This window comes from Etheostoma spectabile, chromosome 15, assembly GCF_008692095.1.
Source record: "Etheostoma spectabile isolate EspeVRDwgs_2016 chromosome 15, UIUC_Espe_1.0, whole genome shotgun sequence".
NCBI classification, from domain to species: domain Eukaryota; kingdom Metazoa; phylum Chordata; class Actinopteri; order Perciformes; family Percidae; genus Etheostoma; species Etheostoma spectabile.
The window spans coordinates 25,848,840-25,866,332 of NC_045747.1; the positions used below are offsets into that span (position 1 = coordinate 25,848,840).

Genomic DNA, 17,493 nt, shown 5'->3' on the forward strand with positions numbered 1-17,493 from the left:
TTTAAAATGTGATAGCGTCTTGCAAATCAAGCAGAAAGGCTTCCCATTTCGTTCCACAAAAAATACAGTTCCTACCACTCAGATTAAATGTCCTGTGCTCCTCTTCATATTTGCGCTTAGCTTTACTTTTCCCTCCTGACTCTGCCATTATTCACTTGCTAGCAGCACCTACCTTGTATTTTCAATACACGATACAGCTAGCTACGGCAACGCCACTTAAACAAACCATATAGTTATGTCCTATATCCTATAATGTTACCGACCGACGTGATACCAAACGCGAAAGGGTCTTATATACACAGTATATTTAGTTATATATACGTATACATTTTTTTAATTTAATTTTTTTTAACCCAGCCACTCAGTAAGAGCTTCACAGGAGCAGGCAAAGAGACGCATCTGCCTCACGAGCCGCAGGTTAGCCACCCCAGATTTATATTATCAAATCATAACATTAGTTATCTCAAGAGACTTTACAGATAGAGTAGGTCTAGACCACACTCTAGTATACAAAGACACGACAATTCCAGTAATTTCCCCAAGAGCAAGCATTAGTGCGACAGTGGCGAGGAAAAACTCCCTTTTGGGAAGAAACCTCAGACAGACCCAGGCTCTTGGTAGGCGGTGTCTGATGGGCCGGTTGGGGTCAGATGAACAGCGGCAATAACAGTTAGTATAAAGATAATGGAACAATGACTATAAATAGTTGTTGTAGTTGTTCATGGCACAGCAGAGCACCGCAGGGTGCCACAGGATGCCACAGGATTCAGCATGGCACAGCAGAGCATAGCTTGATGTAGCAGGATGCAGCAGGAGCGACAGTTGCAATCATGATTATGGTGCCACCCTAATCCAAGGCAGCATGCTGGGTGAAAAATAGCATAAGGACTCCGGGGAGTAAACTCCCCAGAGTTAGGTTAGTAATAAGTATTTCTGGGACAATCCCTCACTCCCTAACTATAAGCTTTATCAAAGAGGAGAGTTTTAAGTTTACTCTTAAATGTGGTGATGGTGTCTGCCTCCCGAATCCAGACTGGGAGCTGGTTCCACAGGAGAGGAGCCTGATAGCTGAAGGCTCTGGCTCACATTCTACTTTTAGATAATCTAGGAACCACAAGTAACTCTGGGAGTGTAGTGCTCTAGTGGGACAATAAGAGCTTTTCCAGATACGAGGACCATTTTAAATTTAATCCTGGATTTTACTGGAAGCTGTTCTGGGAGGTGATCCATAAAAGCCTACATGGTTAGAACAATGGGATGTCGGAGCAGAGGGTTTAATTTTTCAAAAACATAGGGATGTTGGACTAGTGGGATGTAGGACCAAAGGAAGTTTTTCAGGTTAATGAGAGGTTGGAACAATGGAGCTTAGGGGAAGTTGGCAGTTGCCAAAGGAAAGGCCATTTATGCCAGCAAAAGAGTGAGTTTCTCACAGCCTACACAAACACCACACCACCACCACCACCTCTTAAGTCTGTTACCATTAATCCCATACCCCTATCAAAAGCTCCTCCCGCACGCAAAATAAGAATTAGGGACACACCACCCCTCCAGACATTCTGTCAACTACCAGACCCAGCCACCAGTAAGTTTTATTTCAAACTCATACGGCAGTACCCCATAAACACCTGTAAAAAAAATTTATTTGCAATGCAATAACCAACATAAATTTTCCTCCAGTAATGACCAGAGAGGTTAAGAGAGGAAAAGATGGGCTGTGTCTCAAATCGCGCACTTCCCTTAGTGCACTTACAGAAGTACACTTCGTGCACTACGTACTGTCTTGCATAGTGCGTAAATTTTGACAGAGGAGTGTTGTCTCAAATCGCGCACTTCCATGTGCACTTACCGGAAATGACGATCACATTTCATCCTTCTTCTTCTGTACAATTGGGAATTTCCCCAGGGAGAGCATTCCAGTCAGCTGCTGTGTTTCGCGAAAAATATTCCTGCTTGTTTTTGATATTTTAACAACAATAAATGTGATATATTTATTTGCTCCGTGTCACGCCAGGATGACGATTGCGACACCGCCGTCATGTCACCCCCCCATTAGCTTCAAACAGTATACACAAACTGTATCGTATTATTCGTTCTTGTTACTGCACTCTTAATTCATTAATTATACCCATTCTTTGCAGTCCACTCTTTTAAGTATATACTTATGTTTCTGCTCTAAAAATAAGTAAAGTAAATATTCATTCATTACGTTACTGTTCATTTTAATGCTCAACGGTTTCATGAGGACACTGTTGCCCATAGATAGACTGTTGTTATGAAGCATTACCCCTTACAACTTACCTAATAGACAAACCATCATTACATCTTTTATATAAGTTGTATTTTTGTTCTAAATGGTCTTCATACAGTGACAATACAATAGTGAAAGCAGAGGTAACAGACCTGACATTTAAATAGACCCATTCCTTCATATTCATTATATGTTTGCTACAGTCATGCAACGTGTAATACAAAAGATAACAAAGTTAAATACTTTTAATATAATTTTATTTAAAAATGTGCTTGTAGTTCTGCAGGCTCCCCCCAGGCCGTAGCTAGTCTGATGGGGACAGGGACATGAGGGGGGATTCCAGACTCTCCAGGGATCCTTCTACGGTCTGATGGCCATCGTCACCCCTAAATGACGGACCTCTATTCCTCGTTTGTCCTGAAGAGACGGGTTATACAGGATAATCATCAGGGGGAGGCAGTATATACAGGATATACATCAGGTGGAGGCAGAACAGTGGATACGTTTTAACATTACGCTACTGTTAACGTTACTGGCAATCAGCTGATCGCTATTTCGCTGAGCTAACGCTCACGTCGGATTATGTACAACTTGTTAAGATCATACATCTAACACTAAAATCGTCTACAATGGACAAAAGTTTAACACAAACAACAGTATACTACTACAACACATGTAACGTTAGCTTATAACTTATTGCCAATATGGTTAAACTGCCGCTGTTAGCTAGCTAAGGTTGGCTTGCTAGCACGTCAAATTACGGGTACTAATAAACGTTATAATTCGTGGTACAAAAAATTATTATCGACTGTAAAATTAACCAAATATATATTTACAAGTGGCTTATATGTATAGCAAAAAGATCACGTTCAACTTTGTATTGCTCCGTCGGTCTCGCTATCGCGTCTTCGGCCGCGCTGTCAAAAGTTTTCAACGGTTGTTAGCTCCGCCCCTTCCGCTACGTAGCCAAGATGGCGACCGTTGAGTGTGGAAAGTGTCCATCCATCCACACTTAACTTTGTGACCGGTTTGAGTGCACCATCCGGGTATTTTAAGTACACTTCATTTGACCGTACTTCGACAATGTGAACGCACTATGTACTCAAATAGTTAGTATTTAGTACAGAAGTGCGCGATTTGAGACACAGCCTTAGTCGGGGCAATTATCTTTCCCCCATCCCGGATTTATCCGACAGAGAGGAAGTCCCTCCTCTTCCTCCACAAACTCCTGCCCCCCCGAACTGCCAATCTATCATCCATGACCCTCCCTCATTAAATATGTTTGCCCATTAAAACCCCAGACCACCCTTCGTCCGCCTCTACTCCGAGGCCAAAAAGTGTCTGAAGAGGTAACACCATGATGAATGGGACTCAGAAGGCTGACACTGCCTGTAATTACAAAACCCAATCTGAACCCTCCTCACAACAACCCTCGGAAGCCGGGCCGCCCTGCCCTGTCTCTCCAGGAGCTAGCATCCCTGCTGCAAAGGATCACGCCTCTCCCTCCACCTCTTCCCTCCTGCCTGGCGCATGGACACTTCTTTCCACCTTCAAACTAGCAAATGTGGATTGGCTTGCTTTGTGCAAAGGTTTTTTTATTGAAAACAACATTGGCATATAGCTTACTGTAGTGTTCAATTTCACACGTAACTGTTGCGGGACAGGAAGGAGGACCCAAACGCAGAGACGAGGGGGCAGGAATAAGCTGAGTCATGGAGAGTTTATTCAAAACAGTTCAACAGAAATCAGCAAAGGGTAAAGTCCAAACATAAATCCGACCCAGCACAGGGAGGAGCAGCAGCCCAAAACCAGAGGGAAACTCACGGGGGGCTGACGAAGAAATCACGGGGAGGACCACAGAGGATAACTTGGGAACAGGCAGGATAAGGCAGGCTGGCAGAATGGCGGGACGGAACACTGCCGGCTGGCGGGAACAAACAGACAGGGAAAAAGGGTGACAGCACACGGATAACTCACAAGGGTACGGCGAAGAGGACAATCTCACAGGGTGACGGCATGACAGGCAGAACGATCTGACAAGAGACAAAGGAAACACATGGGTTAAATACAAGAGGTAACGAGGTAACGGGGAACAGGTGAGACATCAGGTGCATCACAGTAGGGCGGGGCTGGACAATCAGACAAACAAAGTGAAGCTAGACTAGACAAGACAAGACAAGACAGGAAGTGACTACCAAAATAAAGCAGAAAGCAGAACAAACAAACACAGGGGAATAAGACAGGGCCAAGAACACAGGACCACGGAGAAAACCGACAAAAAACACAAGGAGGCCAAGGAAAGGGAGACACACACACCCAAACAAAAACCCCAAACCACAACACGTAACATTCTTACTTAGCAAAATCTCTCACACAATGTAACACTGTCCATCACTCAAAAGGGTGAAAAAAATACTTGGAGGTGGAGAATTAGGGGTAGAGAGATAGGGGCAGAGAATTCACATCAGCTGTGTGCTTGGCCATCAAGTGATATTTCAGACCGGACGTGCTGCGATGATAGCTCAGTTCACAACGACAAAACACGCAGATCACTTTAGTCTTGTCAATGGAACCATTTGGCAACTTTAAAAAGTAAACTTTCTATTCAGAATCTTATTGGCGTCCATTTCAGCGTCTCATGCTCGCCATACACTCAAAACGTAACATTAGCCTACTACTAACTTAATAACCTAAGTGATGCTGAAAAACTACTCCATGCATTTGTTACTTCCATGCTGGACTACTGTAATTCTTTATTATCAGGATGCTCAAATAAAACCCTTAAGACTCTCCAGCGGATCCAGCATGTTCTGACAAGACCTAAGAAAAGTGGTCATATCTGCATTAGCTTCTCTGCATCGGCTTCTTGTAAAATCCAGGATTGAATTTAAAATCCTTCTCCTGACCTCTACAAAGCTCTAAATGGTCAAGCACCATCTTATCTTGAAGAGCTTTTAGTGTCTGATTGTCCCACTAGAACACTGCGCTCCCAGAATGCAAAGTTACTTGTGGTTCCTAGAGTCTGTAAAAGTAGAATGGGAGCCAGAGCCTTCAGCTATCAGGCTCCTGTGGAATCAGCTTCCAGTGTGGGTTCTGGAGGCAGACACCATCACCAAATTTAAGAGTAAACTTAAAACTCTCCTCTTTGATAAAGCTTATAGTTAGAGAGTGATGAGTCACAGTGTCCGCCTAACCCAGCCCACCTACTTCTCGTCATAGTCGTCAGATTCATCCACCATATAATCAATAATAGACTGTAGGTAGTAGTACTACCGGGGACTTCCTTTGACACACTGAGCTCCTCCATCCTTTATCTTTCCATTTGTGTGCATCCATGTCCCAGAACTGCTTGTTACTAACCTAGCTCTGGGGAGTCATTCCCCGGAGTCCGTGTGTTCTTTTTACCCCAGCATGTTTCCTTGGATCAGGGAGGCTCCAAAACCATGGTTGCAGCTGTCACCGTGGTCTTGCTACACGTCCTGCAATGCCCTGTTACATCCTGCTACGCTTTGCGGTGCCCTGCTACGTCCTGCTGTGTCTTGTAATGCCGTAAAGTCCCCTGCTATGCCATGAGCTACTACAAAGAACTACTACAAACTACTATTTTAATTCACTGTTCCATTATCTTTTACTGTGACTGTTATTGTCATTCTTCATTTCAACACCATCACCTACCAAGAGCCTGGGTCTGACCGAGGTGTCTTCCTAAAAGGAAGTTTTTCCTCGCCACGGTCACACTGTTGCTTGCTCTGGAGGGAACTACTAGAACGATTGAGTCCTTGTAAATTATAGAGTTTAGACCTACTCTATCTGTAAAGTGTCTCAAGATAACTCATCATGATTTGATACTATAAATAAAATGTAATATAATTGAATACTCTTTGGTCGGCTCGCGAGCCCAAACAAGTGTGCGTGGCGTGCCTGTTGTTTTGTTTCCGGTGTAGCTAGATCTGGTGTGGTGTTATAGTTTTTCTAAGTTACTTGTTGTTGCAACAGCATGTGTAAAAAAAAAAAAAAAATACAAAGTTTGCTAGGCCAAAAGAACGTTAATCTTGTGATTAAAAAAATTGACGCCGTTAAAATGGGTTTGTGTTTACGCCGTTAACGCGTTTAACTGACAGCACTAATAAAATGTATTTATAATTTCATTGATAGTAATTAGCAGTGTTGGGCAAATTTCTTCCAAAATGTAATACATTATAGATTGCTAGCTACTGTCATTTAAGAGTAATTAGTTATATTACAATATAACTGTGTCTGAATTGTAATGCAACACGTTATATTTGCTTTATTTTTGAGTTACTTTCACCAAAATAACAGCGGAAGTTTGACTTGGCAGATAGTTTATGAATTTCACTTCCTGTATCATCCACTTAAATACATCATAGATTATTTATAACATTTTGTATAATTAATATGAATATGCAAAGTAACTACAGCTATAAAAATAGATAAGTAAAATGTACAATAAGCAAGTAGGAGAATGAAGATACTCAATTAAAAGTACCTTACAGTTGTATTGAAGTACGGCATTGTTGAAAAATGTTTGTTAAAGCACTTAAGAGGAATACGTTTTCAAAAGTCTAAAGGAAATGGTCAGTTATAGTGTGATGATTAAAACTCACTATCTACATTATTGACAGTACTTGTTTACAGCTAATAGGTGAAAAGGTACACAACCTTATCAGTTTTTATTACGAGTAATTTAGTTTTACTGCAAACCGTCACAAGAAGTGCGTTTATTTTTTAAAGTATTTATTTAAGTAGTCTACACAGAAGTTGTCTGCTGTGTACTCTATGAACATGAGACACTACATGCAAAACATTTCCGTCTGCTCACTTTGCTCACAAACTGCAACATATGGAACAGTATACCAGTCAGTCACAGTAAGAGACAAGCGTGCTTGGTTGTCTGTCAAAGCCATTTCACTACAGGCATAGTTCTCCACGGCTGATAAAATGCAATGGCATTACGTGTAGCGAGCCTTAACATTAATTTCTGACATGTTGCTATCTGTCAGCAGCTCAGACACCCTGCTGTCCTAATGTTGGGACACAGATGTCTGTTCTGTCTCTGGTTCTGCCTGTGACCACAGGAACAGAGACGGGACGGCACCTCGCTTCAATGCAGCGTAATAACTCCTGAAAATAATATCTATCTCGCGAATGTATTTGCAGTCACCTCAAGCATTGAATACAGCAACATGAAATAACACTCACAGCTTTTTTTTTTCCTGCGAAGAAATATTTCACAGTGTTAGTGAGGTTTTGTTTTTTTAAGAATTCACCAAATGTTGCGTTAAAATGCGGTGTTACTGAGATTGTAACAAGTATAATATTACTGAAATTTAATCAGTAATGTATTATATTACTGCTTTACAGCAAAAAAGAATACACTACTGTAATTGCGTTACTTTTGTATTGCGTTACTCCCACCACTGCTCCTGAACCTGGTAACTAGGACTTAAAACGTGAATGATGTTCAAGATGGTGACCGACTGCCTCATCCTTGGCGAACTTGTGATGCGTGGAAAGAGGGGCAGGTGCAGCTGGGGACATGAAGGCGCTGTGTTCTTTGAGGGCCTGTGGTGACCTTATGTATCCCTTTCTCAGTGAGACCATCAGGGCCGATGCATATTCTTGATGAGGGAAACAAATATTGAGATCACAGTTAGTGAAATAGTTAATTCATTGACTGAGTTACCTGAAAAATGATCTTTAGAAACTGAATGAAGGGACTCACAGTATGATGGTTTCTCTTTTATGGCTCGAGCAACCCAGCCACCCTTACAAAACTGGGGGTAATGGACTGCATGGCATGCCTCACCATTGTTATTGAAGTGGAGAGCCTGAGAGCCTAAGAGAAGTCTGTAGAGAAAAGGTACACTTGAGTATTAGGGACCACAACTAAACCAATGTGGTGTCATAGACCGGCAATACAATACATTCCAGCATGAGGCTAGTAAGGTTAAAAATGTTTCAAGAGGCAATGATTCAATTTCCTGATCTTTTTCTACAGACTGTAGGCTATGTCATGCTGTTGTAACGAACCATTTTAACCTTTTTCAATAAGATTTGGGCTGCCGTGTTCGACTGCATTAGCTGTAGCCATATTCATCCATTAACCTTCATCAACATTTACCTGCTGTATATTCCAAGAAAACAGAAGCCGGTGTGCTTTGGCTCAAAGTGCAGGATTAAAGAACGGAATGCTTCCAAGGAAAATGTTTGGTGTCCCGGTGAGAGCTGTAGAATATCCTTCAGCAGGGCCTTTCTGGAAGCAACACTATCGCAGCTGTTGATCCTGTATAAAACAGTGTATTTTATTCTTATTCTTATTCTTCTTATTATTATTACAAGCACTGACAAGGCATGATTACAGTTAGTTCACATTTTTTACTTTTTCATGAATAAGTTGAACAAATATATATCTCAGATGTGATGGGACATGCAGATTTTGTCATTCTTCCTTTACAAATGGTTATGCATTACATCTCTGAGGCAATTAGTAGCATACTCAAACAAATCTTTGACACGCACAATGAAAATTTGACCTCTGACCCCAGTTGAACACTCTATTGTACCTGGTTCCAGCCACTGCTTGTTTCTTCCCTCTCCTTCCAGAGGTGGGTGTGCACATTGGGGTGAAAGACGCAGTCTAGTATGAAAGGTTGATGATGGCGGGTCTCCATAGCTTCAGGTCCTCGCAATCCTTCTCCTTGGCCACAGTATCCAGTGCTTTTTGTAGACCAGTTCCAGAGCAGAAACATTAAATACTGAACAAGCTAACAGAAACACAATAACTTCCAAACTAAGCAAAACTACGGTACCAACATTACGTTACTTTTCCCAATATGTCAGATGTTGTAGAAATGGCTTGTTCGTTCTGGACCCAACTCCTCACAGACCCACTTAAAAACCTAAAACATACAACCCTTGCCTTCTCTGTATCGTCTGAAGCGGTGTTTCAAACTTTATTTTGGAGGACTATACTTTGTGACTACAATATATTCTAGCTATTGACTGGTTGCAGAAGATCATCTAAGAACAACTTGACTGTTTTAGGCCAACACAATAAATATTCACTATTTCTCCACCTGAATTATTTATGGCAGAAGAAGGCTTTGAAAACAGTCTTAGATCTGATGTAGTAAGATTTACTGACAATAACTCAACAGCTGACTGAATAAATGGTATATAAAACAAATCCAAATAAACAATCTAATAAAGAGACTTAATTTATTACTTATCTTCATTATTTTGCTATGCCCCTGCAAGCAGGTTTTTAAGGAATCAATGAAATTGGAACACACACACACGCACACAAATATACACACACACACACACACACACACACACACACACACACACACACACACACACACACACACACACACACACACACACACACAAACACACACACCACACACACACACACACAGTGGGCGTGTCTTCCCCCCAGCTGGAGCAACTGGAGGCGGCGCTTCACCGTGCGTCTGGACCAGGAATGGCCGTGTCTCTGCGCTCCGACGCGGCCGACTCACTGACAGCGCTCGGCTCCATCACTGCACTGCTCAGAGCTGCGCGTCTCTAAGTCTCCACACCAGGGACTAGACACGGATTACACGCTACAGCTCGGTAGGTCTCCATAGACTCTTTAAACATATTTTTCAGTGGCATGGCTTTGTTGCGTGTGATGATATTGTAATGCATAGAGTGGGTATTCGGGGTTATAATGTGGCCGCTGTGAGCCACAGGTAGCGCGTGTTACTGGGGACGGGAGCACACTTCATTCTGTGCGTGCTGTCATTCTGTGCGTGCAGAGGGTCGCCGTCAGCACATCTGGTCAGCGTGTGGGTGCGGGCTGAAACTGTTGAACGGACGCCGCATGTCTTGCCACGACTTTAGGGGCAAAGGTAAGTGCACTCCCGGGCAGTGCGCGCTGATAGGACCGCTCTGTTTCCAGCACACCATCATTGAGTACCCCGACTGGCTTAAAAAAAATAAAATGAAACAGTTCATCTCGGGTTGTGGGTATTTGTGAGGAGCGCAGTCTCCACCAGGACACATGCAGCGCTGGTGTTCTGTTGATGCTGCCAGAACTGCTTGTACATGCGGGCAAGGAGATAAGCTTTATATGATGTATAAGCTGGAGCACCTTTTAAAAACTAAGTAGAATATGTTGTGATCTGAAACAAGGGAAGAGAACTATCTTCTTTTCTTTGGATGGAGCATGTTCAGATAGGAGCTTGCTCAGTTGCTGTTCGCCGCCAGTAACGCAGCCGTGTGCCGGGGTCCGTTCTCCTCCGCTTTGTAAATGCTCAGTTCCGCGCTACTGTTCGGCTCCAGAGGAAACAAGTGCACTGTTCCAACAGGTTAGTGGACATTTTCTCCTTAATATTTGCGTAGTAGATGTTCAACTGGGCTGTCTGTGCAGATGTTTGTTCATCGGGGCTGAAGGCAGCATGTTTAGAAGTAACATGCAGAGATAAATAGTCCAAAGTCCCCCAGTGCAACCCATACCTTAACCTTTTGCATGTTTTCTACAGGCTATACATTTCTTACGTAAATGTGTCAAAGCCTTAGCAATACTGCCAGGACTATATTGACATATTTATGTTTTTGCACTTAGACAGTCAAATCGTTTTTCAAATTTCAACTTAAGTTATCAATTATCAAAGTTATCAATATCAAGCTTAAAGGTCCCATGACATTGTGCTCTTTGGATGCTTTTATATAGACCTTAGTGGTCCCCTAATACTGTATCTGAAGTCTCTTTTATATAGACCTTAGTGGTCCCCTAATACTGTCTCTGACTTGTCTTTTATATAGACCTTAGTGGTCCCTAATACTGTATCTGAAGTCTCTTTTATATAGACCTTAGTGGTCCCCTAATACTGTATCTGAAGTCTCTTTTATATAGACCTTAGTGGTCCCCTATTACTGTATCTGAAGTCTCTTTTATACAGACCTTAGTGGTCCCCTAATACTGTATCTGAAGTCTCTTTATATAGACCTTACTGGTCCCCTAATACTGTCTCTGAAGTGTCTTTTATATAGACCTTAGTGGTCCCCTATTACTGTATCTGAAGACTCTTTTATATAGACCTTAGTTGTCCCCTAATACTGTATCTGAAGTCTCTTTATATTGACCTTAGTGGTCCCCTAATACTGTCTCTGAAGTGTCTTTTATATAGACCTTAGTGGTCCCCTATTACTGTATCTGAAGACTCTTTTATATAGACCTTAGTTGTCCCCTAATACTGTCTCTGAAGTGTCTTTTATATAGACCTTAGTGGTCCCCTATTACTGTATCTGAAGTCTCTTTTATATAGACCTTAGTGGTCCCTAATACTGTATCTGAAGTCTCGTTTATATAGACCTTAGTGGTCCCCTAAGACTGTCTCTGAAGTCTCTTTTATATAGACCTTAGTTGTCCCCTAATACTGTCTCTGAAGTGTCTTTTATATAGACCTTAGTGGTCCCCTATTACTGTATCTGAAGTCTCTTTTATATAGAGCTTAGTGGTCCCCTAAAACCATATCTGAAGTCTCTTTTATATAGACCTTAGTGGTCCCTAATACTGTATCTGAAGTCTCTTTCCCAAAAAATCAGCCTTGGTGCAGAATTACAGCCACTAGAGCCAGTCCAACAATGAGCTTTCCTTAGTATGTGCCATTTCTGAGTCTGTAGCTTTTGAGGAGGAGGTGCAAGGTAGAGGCTGGGGATGTGGCCTTCACCAACTGCCACTTTGCTCATTTGAAAGCCATGATGTCTCTCTCTCTGATGGGTGGGCCAAATTCTCTTGGCGGGCAATGCAGAGAAAAGGGGAGGTGACTTTGTCACTTATGACCTCATAAGGGGGCAATGTTACCAGATTGGCCTGGATCTGAGCTTTCATTTTCTCAAAGGCAGAGCAGGATACCCAGGGCTCGGTTTACACCTATCACCATATCTAGCCACTGGGGGACCATAGGCAGGCTGGGGGAACGCGTATTAATGTTAAAAATGTCATAAAGTGAAATGTTCATGCCATGGGACCTTTAAAAGCTCAATACGTGTAATATGTTTGGAACTGTAATATGATGACTCATACACAAATACATTTGTATTTAGTAAAGTTCCTTCCATGCTTAATGTTAGAGCATTTTACAAGTAGGCCTGTATGCAATTTTCTTTCAAACTTTAGAAAATGATTCCTGCGTACTATATCATTAACTCCACAGTTGTCCAGCAAAGACTTGATGTCTCTCTTTAGCGTTCTGATTATAATTGTTACAGTTACTTGGCAGCTCTCATGCCTATAGTGCCTAACATTCGCTGGTGAACACAACTCATTTTGTCTCCATTTGCAATGCAACTCATCCCTGGTTGAGGCAGCTGACGGGGACTGTGTGTTTGTGACGGCAGAATATGGGGCTGAAATGGAATCTGCTTGTGCTGATGGAATGATCAGCGCTGCCTCCGAGCTGTCTGTGGCTGACTGCTGTCTTCATGTGTTCCCTTATCACCGTCAGCATCCTCCAGAGAGGACGGCATGATGATGAGGAACAGACTAGCCCTGTAACAAGCAACAGGAGAGGAGCAGGCTGGAAACGAGAGGCAGTTATGAGGATGAGGAGGAGGATGGCATTCCTGTGGACTACAATTTGTGTCTGAGTGACCTGCAGAGGGAGAGAGAGAGAGAGAGAGAGAAACAGACAGAGAGAGAAATCCCAGGCTGTGAAGCTAGGATTATGCAAGCTGAGGTTTAGTGACATTGCCTTTCATCTACAGCTGACTTGCAAATGCTGTTATAGATGCATGCTGTTATAGAATTGTTATGAGAGTGTCTGTACAGGGTTTTTGCAGGGTCTTAAAAAGTCTAACATTTAAATTGAAATTTTGTTTGGCCAGCAAAAAGTGAAAATAAAATAAATGCAGTGATGGCGGTGATGTCATAACTGCAGTAGTATTGTGGTAATGTGGTTATCGTCACAGCCATACTGATTGATAGAACTAACTGGTGATCCAATTTAATCCAGGTTATAAAAAAAAGCTTTGACATAGGACTTTCCCAAACCTACCACAAATGGGGTATTTAGTTTGACTGGTAATTTAAATGAGCAAAGCTGCGGTTGAGTAAATTTGTATGCCCTACCGTTTCTAAGGCCTGATATTAGGCTGGCTGTTAATGCTGCATCTTTAGTATGTCTGACAGCAATGGAGGACAGAAGGGTGTGGAAGTTCTCTGCTGCAGAACCTGAAGTATTGGCTGAAGAAACCAGGAACTTCAATTACACACTTGTCTTCCTGCTAGAAGGAATTAAAGCTATTGGGGAGAAAATAGTAAAATACTTCTGCCAGCTCCAACTAGAGTATGGCATGAGAGGGCTGCCTGTAAAATGTCTCATTCTGCTGCTAATCCCCCTGACTGCCTGCCTAGAATAAGAGCTGGGTAGTTAGCATCAGCAGTGATGATGAAGACAGGGGCTTAACTGACAGATAGAACAGCATCCCCTACAAAAACGGATGGATCAAATTATTGCGCAATGTTAAAGGTGGTGCTTGTAAGGATGAACCCACAGGGCCCACTGTTTTGGTTCAGTCTCAGTTATGGACTGAAAAAGTAATGGACGTAGCATTGGTGATGTTTGTGGACTGCCGTTTTGAAGCCTTGAGTTTGCATTTTGGCCGTTGCCATCTTTTTGTGTTGGATCCAGATGTGACCATATTTGAACAAAAATCTGGAGCTGGGGAGGATGACACGTCTAAGCTAGGGTTTTGTATGGTTTTAATGGTACTGCTCTAAGCTAAACGCTAAAGAGGGAAAGTCGCAGATTTTCAACCCTTTACTGGGGGTAAACGAGGCCTTCCGGGTACTTGTGGCGTTCATAAGCATGTACAGCAGTAAACAGAGCTGGTGGAAAACTGGCAGAATTTCTCTTAAATTACCAACTAGCTAGCTAGCTAGCTAGCTAACTAACTAACTATCTTGGTTGGCAAAATGCAAAACAAGACATTTCTAGGCAAACTTTGGTTTGACCAAAATGTTCCAATTAACTTTAAAGAAATACACACAGTGAGAGAGTCAAAGTTTAGGATGAAAACATGGACACCACCCATGTCCACAGTGTTAGCATGGTTAGCAAGCCTCCGTCCTGATTGACAGGTCCTAAAGCATCCCCTGTGTTATCGTCTAATTTAAAATAAATGGGACCATTAGTTAGAAAATGAACACCATGCTGTATTGAAGAAGACTTAAAATTAACATTTAGACCTTGAACTCATGAAAATGGTTTTTGGGGTAACAAGTCAAGTAAGAAGAAGGCTCATTTTCTTATAGACTTTGATAGAAACGGAAGAAACTTATTTCTGGCGCCAGTGGAGTCACCTCCAACCAGAAATTAGATAGAATGCAGGTTTAAGGCACCTCAGCATTGGCTTCACTTTTCAGACCTGGAAGTTGCTGCTTGGTTTCCATCAGCAGTATGCAGTTGCTTTCAGTGGAAAAGCTTGGATAAACACAATGCACACCACCTGCTCAGGAACAAACTGCAGACAGACACAGTAGAGTGACTGGTGAACATAGCGGAGCATTTAGCACCTTAAGAGCCAGATATTTCTCTGAGGAGTTGGTGGAGACCAGACCTAAACAAGTGAATATCGGGCTTCCTCACGACTCCAGATGAATGCTAATGTCTTCTAAATGGGAATTAGGCAACTGTTTGCTAACACATTCAGCGTAATTTTAAGTGGTGAAAAATGTTGGTTGCCGGTTATAAGCATGTCACACCACCCCCCCAAGTGGGCAACAAATCAAGTATTGCAACTTCCAACTTCCAAAGAAAGAAAAACATACCACTGTTAACATATGAATGCTTTACAATATTCCAGTTTGAGTCCACATTAAGTGGATACTTTTGTTCTGTAAATTATAAATCAAATGAAGATAGTTGCATGTGCTCTTTGATTACCTCTAAAATCTAGTAAGCATTGCAAGTATGGACACACACACACACACACACTAAACCGTTTGGCAGTTCTTGTGTTATGTCTATTTAAAGCAATCCTTTTCAAATGTGAGGACCACAACTCTTGGCGGAGGAAGACCCTTTACTTTCCAGTGTAGGCTGGAGTTTCCACACATACAGTCCGAGGGAAGAACTGTAGAGAGCTGCCACCGTGGACGATTGGGCCGGCAGCCAAAGGCCACAGTTTACTTGAGGAAACCATCAGCTCTCTAGCCTCAATTGTAAGAGTAAAATGTGTCTCCCTCTGGCCAGGCATGCCGGCTGCAGGCTGCTTTCTTCTCTGCTCTGCTTTGGAGAATAAGGGCACCATATTTGTAGATAAGGTTGCCCCCAGACGGAATCTAGTACCTTTTTTTCTTACCCATCCGTCAACTCTTTAATGGACTGTGAAATTGTTTAGAACAGTAGTGCTCCTGCCTGTACTTGCTACCTTGCTAACAGAAGTTGCGTGACCTAACCCCCTTCCTCCACCCAGTCCATGTTCTTAATTAATGAAATAAAATGGCAATGAGTGGCTTGCATGGATGACAAGGTGTAAATTGATTCCAGGCACTGCCCTGGCAATACAACAGACAACTGCTCATACTTTGTGTGTCTTTTGTTTTTGCGGATTGATGTGATCCAGACAGATATCCAGCCCTACCTCCATGTGCCGCTGCAGCAGCTTTAGGCTTTAATGCAGCAGCTGTGTTACCGCTGACATTGAAATCACACGAATCAGCCACGTCTTGTGTTTTGTTTGGATCTCAAGAGTCCAATTTAGATCAAAGCACTGAGAAGCGGGGTGTAGTGTAGCACACACCCATGGAATTCTTCCTTACCCACTTTTTCAGTTTACCACCTTTTGCAAGCTAAGAAAAGAACCCTAGGATATAAACAGTGCATGTTTTGAAATCAGCACATTGCTATAAAGGGAAAAGATGACACGCAGATTATGTTGTAGAACACAAGAAAGAAACATAACCAACTTCTGTTACTGTTTTTGTCATAACCTACCCTGGATTCAACAAGATTGACAGGTTTCTATGTCAGATGTTTAATTTTGCTTTGTGATGTACAGTTTATGATTAGTTTTTTGATCTAATACACTTTTCTCTGTGTACCAACAAATTAAACTGAAAATACAGTACCAATCAAATCTCAACATTTGTTCTGAATTTGCCATATCAGACAGCCTATAGTAATGATACAGTAGCCTGGTTTGGATTGAGTGTTTGATACTCAAAGGTCAGACCATCAGTGGAGAGCTGCTTTTTGAGGCAAGAATAGAAATTCTGTTCCGATATATTTTTTCTTTCTTTCTGTCTGGAGGTCATGGCTTCACTGGCTGCCATTATTGTATGCTCTGAATTCAGCTTCCAGTCGGAGCATTCCTGAGATACATTTACCCTGTTTGCAGCTCCATGTATCTCATGGGATATCTTCTCCGTGAATTCTCCTTATTCACACAGAGCAGTGCAGAGCAACAGCAAACACTACCGGAGTTCTTTTGTTGCTTAACGCATCCGTGAAGCTGCTGCAGGGCCTTTAAGGCAACAGGCATAGAATGCCTCAGCGGTGATTAGTAGTTTTTTAGCCGAATCACAGCAGACATGGAGCTGTCGACGTAGATAAAAGAGCATGTCTGTGCTCAGGAAACAGCAGATCTCAACATGATACCTCTGCAATGACCCCAATAATAATGACCTTACACACACACGCACAGACACACACACACACACACACACACACACACACACACACACACACACACATGCTAGTTACTTGGAAGTGCTACTTATTTATCAAGCCTTTCCTCATATATACCAAGATATGTGTTTGGACAGGCATGTCTCATTATCCATGTCCTCTAAGGTGTGTGTGTGTGTGTGTGTGTGGGGGGGGGGGGGGGGGGGTGATTTGGAAAAACAAAACATAACACTGCACAGTAAATACATAGAGTGGCATTTAAAATCACTTAAGTTAAAAAAACAATAAAGCCTAATTCCATTTGGGTAAACTATTATTATTGTTGGTGTGTAATGAAAGGTGCTATGCAAATAATATTGACATTGACACTGACTTATCACACCACAAGACAAATCAGCACAACATCAAGACAACAAGTGCAGACAGCACAATCAGCGTAATAACAGATGTCAGACGGCAGGGTAGCTATGTCAACATGCTCTTTCTTTCTTGGTCATAAAATGTAAAAAACACTGAATTCAAATAGAAAATGGTACTTTGTAA

General features: G+C 42.2%; 1 protein-coding gene and 1 long non-coding RNA gene across 2 annotated transcripts in view; one reads left to right on the forward strand and one right to left on the reverse strand.

The window, feature by feature from the left end:
• Window positions 1-8,074: 8,074 nt before the first annotated feature.
• LOC116702414 (uncharacterized) lies at window positions 8,075-8,995 on the reverse strand. Its single transcript, XR_004335157.1, has 3 exons — window positions 8,833-8,995; window positions 8,391-8,552; window positions 8,075-8,116 (listed from the first exon to the last, which is right to left on the reverse strand). It is a non-coding gene; the product is annotated as an uncharacterized LOC116702414 (long non-coding RNA).
• Window positions 8,996-9,689: 694 nt separating this feature from the next.
• cemip (cell migration inducing hyaluronidase 1) overlaps window positions 9,690-17,493 on the forward strand; it is a gene marked incomplete at its 3' end in the record, with an annotated part of 254,772 nt that continues 246,968 nt past the window's right edge. The window contains 1 exon segment of the mRNA XM_032536538.1: window positions 9,690-9,886.